The sequence below is a fragment of the Lynx rufus genome, unplaced genomic scaffold (genome assembly GCF_022079265.1).
Source record: "Lynx rufus isolate CCGP_SWC_20201006 ecotype Redwood Valley unplaced genomic scaffold, mLynRuf1.p SCAF_2, whole genome shotgun sequence".
Taxonomy (NCBI): Eukaryota; Metazoa; Chordata; class Mammalia; order Carnivora; family Felidae; genus Lynx; species Lynx rufus.
Window position 1 is genome coordinate 195,992,662 of NW_025814834.1, and position 10,093 is coordinate 196,002,754.

Consider the following 10,093-nt stretch of genomic DNA (forward strand, 5'->3'; position numbering starts at 1 on the left):
TCAGCCTGACAGTAACACTGGGGAGATGGTCCCCATCGCCTAGTGCCCTGTGACCACAGCAGCTTGTCTCAGTTTCCTGTGAGGCTTTTTTTTTTTTTTTTAAGGTTAAAAAAAATTTTTTTTTTGAGAGAGAGAGTGTGTGAGCCTGGGAAGGACAGAGAGAGAAAATCCTAAGCAGGCTCCACACGGGTGTGCAGAGCCCGATATGGGGCTCAAACTCACAAACCATGAGATCATGACCTGAGCTCAAACAAGAGTCAGAGGCTCCACAGACTGAGCCACCCAGGTGCCCCCCACAACCTTGCCCCCAAGCATCCAAGGGCCAGGGACCTCCCTTTGGGCTCTGGCAGGAATGCCCTGCACCTCTGGTCAGTGATGGTTTTAAAGTTTGTTTCCTCAAGTAGTGAGTACGCGTAGCACGTGCCGTCAGTGCCCTCTGCGTGTCTCCTTGGCCTGCTCTGTGTTGGCGATTAAGAGGACTGTGCAAAGCTCGGTGATTTACAGTAGGCAGGCCAACGTCCCATGGCCAGCACCTGCCGCCCTGCCTGGCGCTGTCTGGGCTTCTGGGGCCCCTGCCTATGATGGGGTGGCTGGAAGTACCCCCAAATTGACACCTCACCGGAGTAGCCCTCAACCAATGACTGATAGAAATTAGGGAATAGATCCTCCAACTTCCACCCCCTTTGGTTGAGGTAACTGTGAGGCTCAAGTCCTACTCTTTCCCAGAGGCCCCCAGCGGGATTAATCTCACTTGTCCAAGGAAGCAACTCACTCAATCACTTGCCCTTCACCAGCTTCCTTTCCTTCTTGGCCTCACTTCCCATTCCCATGCTGATATTTCCTGGGATCACCTCCCCAACAAACAACTTGCACGTAAATCCTCATCCTCAGGCCTGGCTTTTGGGAGAGCGCTAAGTAAGACATCTCTTATCTGCACAGACAGCGCTTCCTGGGGAATCCCCGTTCTCCAACCAGCCACAATCTCCCCACAGGGCTTGCTGTCTTGTTGAGCGTTGGTTGGCCCAGGGCTGGGACCGGCCCGAGTTGAGCTAATCAGTCATAGGTACCTTGCTCTGTTGATTGGCCCAGTGCGACCATAGACCCAAGCTGAGCTGCTAAGCGTCCTTCCCAGGGGCATTTGAACACAGGACAGGGGCAGTGTCCATCTGATGATAAACACAGAGATGTTCTGGATCTGCTGGTGGAAGCAGCAACAAGTGAGAAGCAAGTGAGTTCTGGGAAAGGCCTTTGCATCCCAGCTCCCTTAGCCGGTGGAGCCCAGCCACATTGTTTCCCTTCCTGCAGGCACAGAGCTACTACATGGTCCCTTTTCCAGAGAAGGTGTTTTTGTTTTTTGTTTTTTGTTTTTTTGTGTGTGTGGGTAAGATTTTGTTTTTAATTTAATTTTGTTTTTTAAAAATTTACATCCAAATTAGTTAGCATATAGTGCAACAATGATTTCAGGAATAGATTCCTTCGTGCCCCTAACCCATTTAGCCCATCCCCCTTCCCACAACCCCTCCAGTAACCCTCTGTTTGTTCTCCATATTTATGAGTCTCTTCTGTTTTGTCCCCCTTCCTGTTTTTATATTATTTTTGTTTCCCTTCCCTTATGTTCATCTGTTTTGCCTCTTAATGTCCTCATATGAGTGAAGACATATGATTTTTGTCTTTCTCTGACTGACTAATTTCCCTTAACATAATACCCTCCAGTTCCACCCACGTAGTTGTAAATGGCAAGATTTCATTCTTTTTGATTGCCGAGTAATATTCCATTGTATGTATATGTGTATATATATACATATATATATATGCCACATTTTCTTTATCCATTCATCCATCGATGGACATTTGGGCTCTTTCCATACTTTGGCTACTGTTGATAGTGCTGCTATAAACACGGGGGTGCATGTGTCCCTTCAAAACAGCATACCTGTATCCCTTGGATAAATACCTAGTAGTGCAATTGCTGAGTCATAGGGTAGTTCTATTTTTAGTTTTTTGAGGAACCTCCATACTGTTTTCCAGAGTGGCTACACCAGCTTGCATTCCCACCAACAATGCAAAAGAGATCCTCTTTCTCCGCATCCTCGCCAACATCTGTTGTTGCCTGAGTTGTTAATGTTAGCCATTCTGACACGTGTGAGGTGGTATCTCATTGTGATTTTGATTTGTATTTCCCTAATGATGAGTGATGGTGAGCATTTTTTCATGTGTTGGTTGGCCATCTGGATGTCTTCTTTGGAGAAGCGTCTATTCATGTCTTTTGCCCATCTCTTCACTGGATTATTTGTTTCTTGGGTGTTGAGTTTGGTAAGTTCTTTATAGATTTTGGATACTAACCCTATATATTCTGTCGGTTGCCTTTTAGTTTTGCTGATTGTTTCCTTCGCTGTGCAGAAGCTTTTTATTTTGATGAGGTCCCAGTAGTTCATTTTTGTTTTTGTTTCCCTTGCCTCCGGAGATGTGTTGAGTAAGAAGTTGCTGTGAGCAAGATCAAAGAGGTTTTTGCCTGCTTTCTCCTCGGGCATTTTGATGGCTTCCTGTCTTACATTTAGGTCTTTCATCCACTTTGAGTTTATTTTTGTGTAAAGTGTAAGAAAGTGGCCCAGGTTCATTCTTCTGCATGTCGCTGTCCAGTTTTCCCAGCACCACTTGCTGAAGAGGCTGTCTTTTTTCCATTGGATACTTTTCCCTGCTTTGTCTAAGATTAGTTGGCTATACATTTGTGGGTCAATTTCTGGGTTCTTTATTCTGTTCCATCGATCTGGGTGTCTGTTCTTGTGCCAGTACCATACTGTCTTGATGATTACAGCTTTGTAGTATAGCTTGAACTCCGGGATTGTGATGCCTCCTGCTTTAGTTTTCTTTTTCAAGATTGCTTTGGCTACTCGGGGTCTTTTCTGGTTCCATACAAATTTTAGGATTATTTGTTCCAGCTCTGTGAAGAATGCTGGTGTTACTTTGATAGGCATTGCACTGAATATGTAGATTGCTTTGGGTAGTATTGACATTTTAACAATATTTGTTCTTCCTATCCAGGAGCATGGAATCTTTTTCCATTTTTTTGTGTCTTCTTCAATTTCTTTCATAAGCTTTCTATAGTTTTCAGTGTATAGATTTTTCACCTCTTTGGTTAGATTTATTCCTAGGTATTTTATGGTTTTTTGTGCAACTGTAAATTGGATTGATTCCTTGATTTCTCTTTCTGTTACTTCATTGTTGGTGTATAGGAATGCGACCGATTTCTGTGCATTGATTTTATATCCTCCAACTTTGCTGAATTCATGAATCGGTTCTAGCAGTTTTTTGGTGGAAGCTTTTGGGTTTTCCATACAGAGTATCATGTCACCTGTGAAGAGTGAAAGTTTGACCTCCTCCTGGCCGATCTGGATGCCTTTTACTTCTTTGTGTTGTCTGATTGCAGAGGCTAAGACTTCCAATGCTATGTTGAATAACAGTGGTGAGAGTGGACATCCCTGTCTTGTTCCTGACCTTAGGGGGAAAACTCTCAGTTTTCCCATTGAGGATGATATTAGTGTTGGGTCGTTCATATATGGCTTTTATGATCTTGAGATATGATCCTTCTATCCCTACTTTCTTGAGGGTTTTTATCAAAAAAGGATGTTGTATTTTGTCAAATGCTTTCTCTGCATCTATTGAGAGGATCATATGGTTCTTGTCCATTCTTTTATTGATGTGATGAATCACATTAATTGTTTTGTGGATATTGAACCAGCCCCGCATCCCAGGTATAAATCCCACTTGGTTGTGGTGAATAATTTCTTTAATGTATTGTTGGATCCAGTTGGCTAATATCTTGTTGAGGATTTTTGCATCCATGTTCATCAGGGAAATGGGTATATAGTTCTCCTTTTAGTGGGGTCTCTGTCTGGTTTTGGAATCAAGGTAATGCTGGCTTCATAAGAAAGAGTTTGGAAGTTTTCCTTCCATTTCTAATTTTTGGAACACCTTCAAGAGAATAGGTGTTAACTCTTCCTTAAATGTTTGGTAGAATTCCCCTGGAAAGCCATCTGGCCCTGGACTCTTGTTTTTTGGCAGATTTTTGATTACTAATTCGATTTCCTTACTGGTTATGGGTCTGTTCAAATTTTCTATTTCTTCCTGTTTCAGTTTTGGTAGTGTATATATTTCTAGGAATTTGTCCATTTCTTCCAGATTGCCCATTTTATTGGCATATAATTGCTCATAATATTCTCTTATTATTGTTTTTATTTCTGTTGTGTTGGTTGTGATCTCTCCTCTTTCATTTTTGATTTTATTTATTTGGGTCCTTTCCTTTTTCTTTTTGATCAAACTGGCTAGTGGTTTATCAATTTTGTTAATTCTTTCAAAGAACTAGCTTCTGGTTTCATTGATCTGTTCTACTGGTTTTTTTGGTTTCGGTAGCATTAATTTCTGCTCTAATCTTTATTATTTCCTGTCTTCTGCTGGTTTTGGGTTTTATTTGCTGTTCTTTTTCCAGCTCCTTAAGGCATAAGGTTAGGTTGCGTATCTGAGATCTTTCTTCCTTCTTTAGGAAGGCCTGGATTGCTATATACCTTCCTCTTATGACCGCCTTTGTTGCGTCCCAGAGGTTTTGGGTTGTGGTGTTATCATTTTCATTGACTTCCATATAGTTTTCAATTTCCTCTTTAACTGCTTGGTTAGCCCATTCATTCTTTAGTAGGATGTTCTTCAGTCTCCAAGTATTTGTTACCTTTCCGAATTTTTTCTTGTGGTTGATTTCGAGTTTCATAGCGTTGTGGTCTGAAAATATGCACGGTATGATCTCTATCTTTTTGTACTTACTTAGAGCTGATTTGTGTCCCAGTATATGGTCTATTCTGGAGAACGTTCCATGTGCACTGGAGAAGAATGTATATTCTGCTGCTTTAGGATGAAATGTTCTGAATATATCTGTTAAGTCCATCTGGTCCAGTGTGTCATTCAAAGCCATTGTTTCCTTGTTGATTTTTTGATTAGATGATCTGTCCATTGCTGTGAGTGGGGCGTTGAAGTCTCCTACTATTATGGTATTACTATCGATGAGTTTATGTTTGTGATTAATTGATTTATATATTTGGGTGCTGCCGCATTTGGCACATAAATATTTATAATTGTTAGGTCTTCTTGGTGGATAGACCCTTTGATTATGCTATAATGCCCTTCTTCATCTCTTGTTACAGTCTTTATTTTAAAGCCTAGATTATCTGATATAAGTATGACTACCCCGGCTTTCTTTTGTTGACCATTAGCATGATAGATGGTTCTCCATTCCCTTATTTTCAATCTGAAGGTGTCTTTAGGTCTAAAGTGGGTCTCTTGTAAACAGCATATAGATGGATCTTATTTTCTTATCCATTCTGTTACCCTATGTCTTTTGATTGGAGCATTGAGCCCACTGATGTTTAGAGTGAGCACTGAAAGATTTGAATTTATTGCCATTATGATGCTTGTGGAGTTGGAGTTTCTGGTGGTGTTCTCTGGTGCTTTCTAATCTTTTGTTGCTTTTGGTATATATATATATATTTTTTTTTTTCCATCTTTTCTTCCCTCAGAAAGTCCCCCTTAAAATTTCTTGCAGGGCTGGTTTAGTGGTCACAAACTCCTTTAATTTTTGTTTGTCTGGGAAACTTTTTATCTCTCCTTCTATTTTGAATGACAGCCTTGCTGGATAAAGAATTCCTGGCTGCATATTTTTCTGATTCAGCACACTGAATATATCCCGCCACTCCTTTTTGGCCTGCCAAGTTTCTGTGGATAGGTCTGCTGCAAACCTGATCTGTCTTCCTTTGTAGGTTAGGGACTTTTTTCCCTTGCTGCTTCATGATTCTCTCCTTGCCTGAGTATTTTGTGAATTTGACTATGATATGCCTTGTTGATGGTCGGTTTTTGTTGAATCTAATGGGGGTCCTCTGTGCTTCCTGGATTTTGATGTCTGTGTCTTTCCCCAGGTTAGGAAAGTTTTCCACTATGATTTGCTCACATAACCCTTCTACCCCTATTTCTCTCTCTTCCTCTTCTGGGACCCCTATGATTCTGATGTTACTCCTTTTTAATGAGTCACTGATTTCTCTAATTCTTAAATTGTGCTCTTTTGCCTTAATCTCCCTCTTTTTTTCTGCTTCATTATTCTCCATAAGTTTGTCCTCTATATCACTGATTCTCTGTTCTGCCTCATCCATCCTTGCTGCTGCAGCATCCATCCATGGTTGCAGCTCAGTTATAGCATTTTTTATCTCACCCTGACTAGTTTTTACTTCTTTTATCTCTGCAGAAAGGGATTCTAATCTATTTTCAACTCCAGCCAGTATTCTTATTATCGTGATTCAAATTCTGGTTCAGACATCTTGCTTGTATCTGTGTTGGTTAAATCCCTGGTGGTCATTTCTTTGTGCTCTTTCTTTTGGGGGACTTCCTTCATTTTTTAATTTTGAAGGGAGGGAAGGAATTAATGAGGTAGAAAAATTAAAATTAAAAAAATTAAAATTAAAAAAATATTAAAATTAAAAAATTAAACACACACACACAAATCGAATAAATGATGCTACTTCTAGGTGTATTTTGGTCTGGGTGTTGAAAGTGGTTTGACAGATTAGAGAAAAAAAGGGGGGGGAAGGAAATAATTTGAGAATTTTAAAAAATGAATACACTGAAGTAGACTAAAATGAGATGATGGGAGTAAAATAGAATTTGAAAAAAATTACACAAAAGTAAAGAATATAGTGGAAAAAATTAAAGAAAAATATTTTTAATAAAAATTAAAAATAAAAATGAAAAATTTCTCTTTCTGTATTCAAGAAAAAGAAAAGAAACAAAGAAGAGAAAAAAGAGAAAAAAAAGGAAATCGTTTGAAAATTTGAAAAAGTGAATAGACTGTAATAGACTAAAATAAAATGATGGACATAAAATAGAATTTGAAAAAAATTATATAAAAGTGAAAAATATAGTAATAAAATTAAAGAAAAATATTTTTAATAGAAATTGAAAGTAAAAATGAAGTTTTTCTCTTTCTGCATTCAAGAAAAGAAGTGAAAAAGAGAAAAAAAAGAAAGGAAGTTGAATAGATGGACCTGCTAATAGATTGAAATAGGACTGAAATGACTTCGTTTTCCCCTAGAAGTCAGACTATGAAGAGCTTTATAATCCATAAACTAAGCAGGCGGTGAGACTTGTGTTCTTGAAGAGCGAGGTTGGCTCAGTTGGGTGGGTCTCAGTGTAATGGCTCTGCTCTCCACTAGATGGCGCTGCTAGCCTACTGGGGTGGATTGCTCTGGTGCCTGTAGGTGCTTATGCGCATGCGCGGGAGCGGTGAAAATGGCGGCACCCAGCTACCCAGTCTCTAGTATCGGAACTCTGTTCTCCCCGATCAGCAATCATACACCTGTCCTCTGTCTTCAGCTTTTGTCCACTCCCCGCTTTTTCACTGTCTGTGACCAAGCTCCAGGCAGTAATTCTCCCGCGTTTTGTCTCAGATGCGGCTGTTTTCCCCGGCCCCTTACTTCCGAAGGACTGCGGCTTTGACCCATTCTGCCCCTCTGCAGGAGGGTCTCACCAAGCAATGGCCAAATGCCGGCTGCATCCAGGAACGCCTGCTGGACCCTGCTGGTGCCCCGAGACTGCGGCCAGGTGCCAGCTCGCCCCAGAAAAAGTTCGTGAGATAGTGTAGCAGCAGCGTTTCAGGGTTTATGGAAAATCACAACACACATCTGGCACCAGGCTTCACCCTTAACGACCTTGTTCCCGCACCAGCGAATGTGGCCGTTTTCTGGGGTCTGCTGGGACCAGGTGGCTTCAACAATCTCTACCAAATGTCCTTCCAGCAGTGGAACCGCCTTTCCCCATGTGGCCTGAGAACCTCCCAGACCCCACTCTGTTCCTGGGGATTCGACCTTCCCACCAGAGCAGCACCAGGTATTGAGCTGTGGAGTTGCAGACTTTGCGCTCCCCTTGTTTACAGTCTTAATGGAATTTAAACCCTCTTTTTTCTCCCTTTTTAGTTTAGTCCCTGTGACTGTTTCCAATTTTCCATTTCTCTCCAGCTGCTTTTGGGGGGGAGGAGTGTTTTTCCCGTATTCTCTCCCCCCCCCCCCCCATGTCTCTGTCCTCTCTCTGCCTGCAAAAGCACCTCCCTGCCCGCCGTGGCTTCTCGCTCCCCGAGTTCACCTCCCTGTGCCGTGTACCTGCTGAATTCTGTGGCTCAGATTGTGCAGGTTGTTGTGTTAATTCCCCAAGCAGTTTTCTAGGTGTGTAGGATGGTTTATTGTTGGTCTGGCTGTATTTCATGGACACGAGACACACAGAAAACTTCCATGCTGTTTTGCCATCTTGGCTTCTGCCTGAGCAGGTTTAACTTAGGTTTCTGTCACTTGCAACCAAGAATACTCTGTGTGACCTTGGACTTGCCATTTAAGAGAGCCTGGCGCATAGTAGGTGTGTAATAAGTATTTGTTGACTGACTCACGCCCTTTGGACCTCACTTCCCTCATTTGTTTGGTGGGGGTGATAATTACTACTTTAGAGGTCAATCATAACTGCTTACACACCTTGATATGTTATTGGAAAGAGCAGTGAGAAAATGAAAGGGAGAGGATTTGTTGACTGGGAAGTGTCCAGGGAGGAGCCCAGCAGGGCAAGGCACCTTGGGTGGGGTGTGGCCTGGGGCTGCTGGCCACTAGGAGCTGTATGAAGATGATAAGGGTGAGGGCGGCATGGGAGGAATAGCTTGGGGAGACTTTTGGTTGTTGAGAGAGTGAGTGAATAAGAAGGGCAGATTAGGGAATTAATGTTTATTGACTCTTCTGGGCCAGCACTGGGCTCAACCCCTTGCATACATCAAGGATTACAAACTCGTGCCCTGGGGCAGTTTGGCCTTCGTGGTGCTAAAGAAACATTTCAATTCATTGCCAACATATACAAAGCTGGAGACTGCACATGGAAACATGGTTGGGAACTAGGAAGTCCTGGCCATTCGAGGCCCATATCCCCTGTGGCATCAATGGCTGGAGTGACGAACAGCTGTCCCCTTTTGATGGAGCATCCACTGTCTGGCCACACCCACCAGGCCTCTTCACTCCTGCATGTTACTTGCTTGGTGCTATAGTCATTTGAGATTGTAATTCTGGATATTCTCACCCTATCTTCCCAACAGCCCTGCCAGGTGGGTCCCCTTAGTCCCATTTCATAGACTATAAAACCGAGGGCCAGAGGTGAAGTGACCTGCTCCAGGCCACAGTCAGGGAATGATGGAGCTGGGATTATCTCTCAGTTCTTATCCACTCCAAAGTCCATTCTCCTGCCCGAGGATGGGGACTATTGGGTCGTATGTAGGGGGATCAGGAGGAGGTGGAGAAATTTGGTATCTGTGATTGCGAAGGGGGGTGTCACAGAGGCAGGGAGATTGCAGGTAAGATGATATAAATCAGACTTGGGACACTGCCAATGTGCAGGGTCCATGGGCTGTCCAGGGGAAGGGGTCCAGTCCCAGGTAAGTTTTAAGACACAGAAGCTGGTCCTGCTGGTCTGAGGTAAACAGAGAAATGGATGGTTGTGGCACATTAGCTGAGGTGACAATGAGTGGGGTATGGGAGGAGGAGGGTAGGGATGGGGGAGGCAGGGCTGGGAGGAAAGATGATGTGTTTAGGTTGGAGGTGTTGAATTTGAGGACCCGTGGGATGTACGCAGCAGGTGCCCCCGGGAAAGTTGGCTGAACAAGGCAGGGGCACAGGAGTGAGCTCCTGGCTGGAGATAATGGTCTAGAGATTAAGTTGTGATGTCTGGGACAGACAGAAGGGCCCAGGCTGGGGGGTCAGGGCCTTGGTATTCCCTTTCACTGACCTTGTCTGAGGTAATGAGGATCCCCATCCCACCTCCCCCAGTGGGCCCCTCCATAATCGGCTTCCCTGGGGATGTTTGAGCAAAATGGATGAGCATAAGGCAAGCAGGGAAGGAGGGAGGGAGAACTGGTTATCGCTTCCCCTCAGCTCCAAGTGGATAATTACACAGCTCTCTGAGCCCCAGGACGGGGCCAGGCGGCAATCCATCCAGACAGCCTCTCAAAATTAATGGGACTCCAAGGGCCTTGGGATGG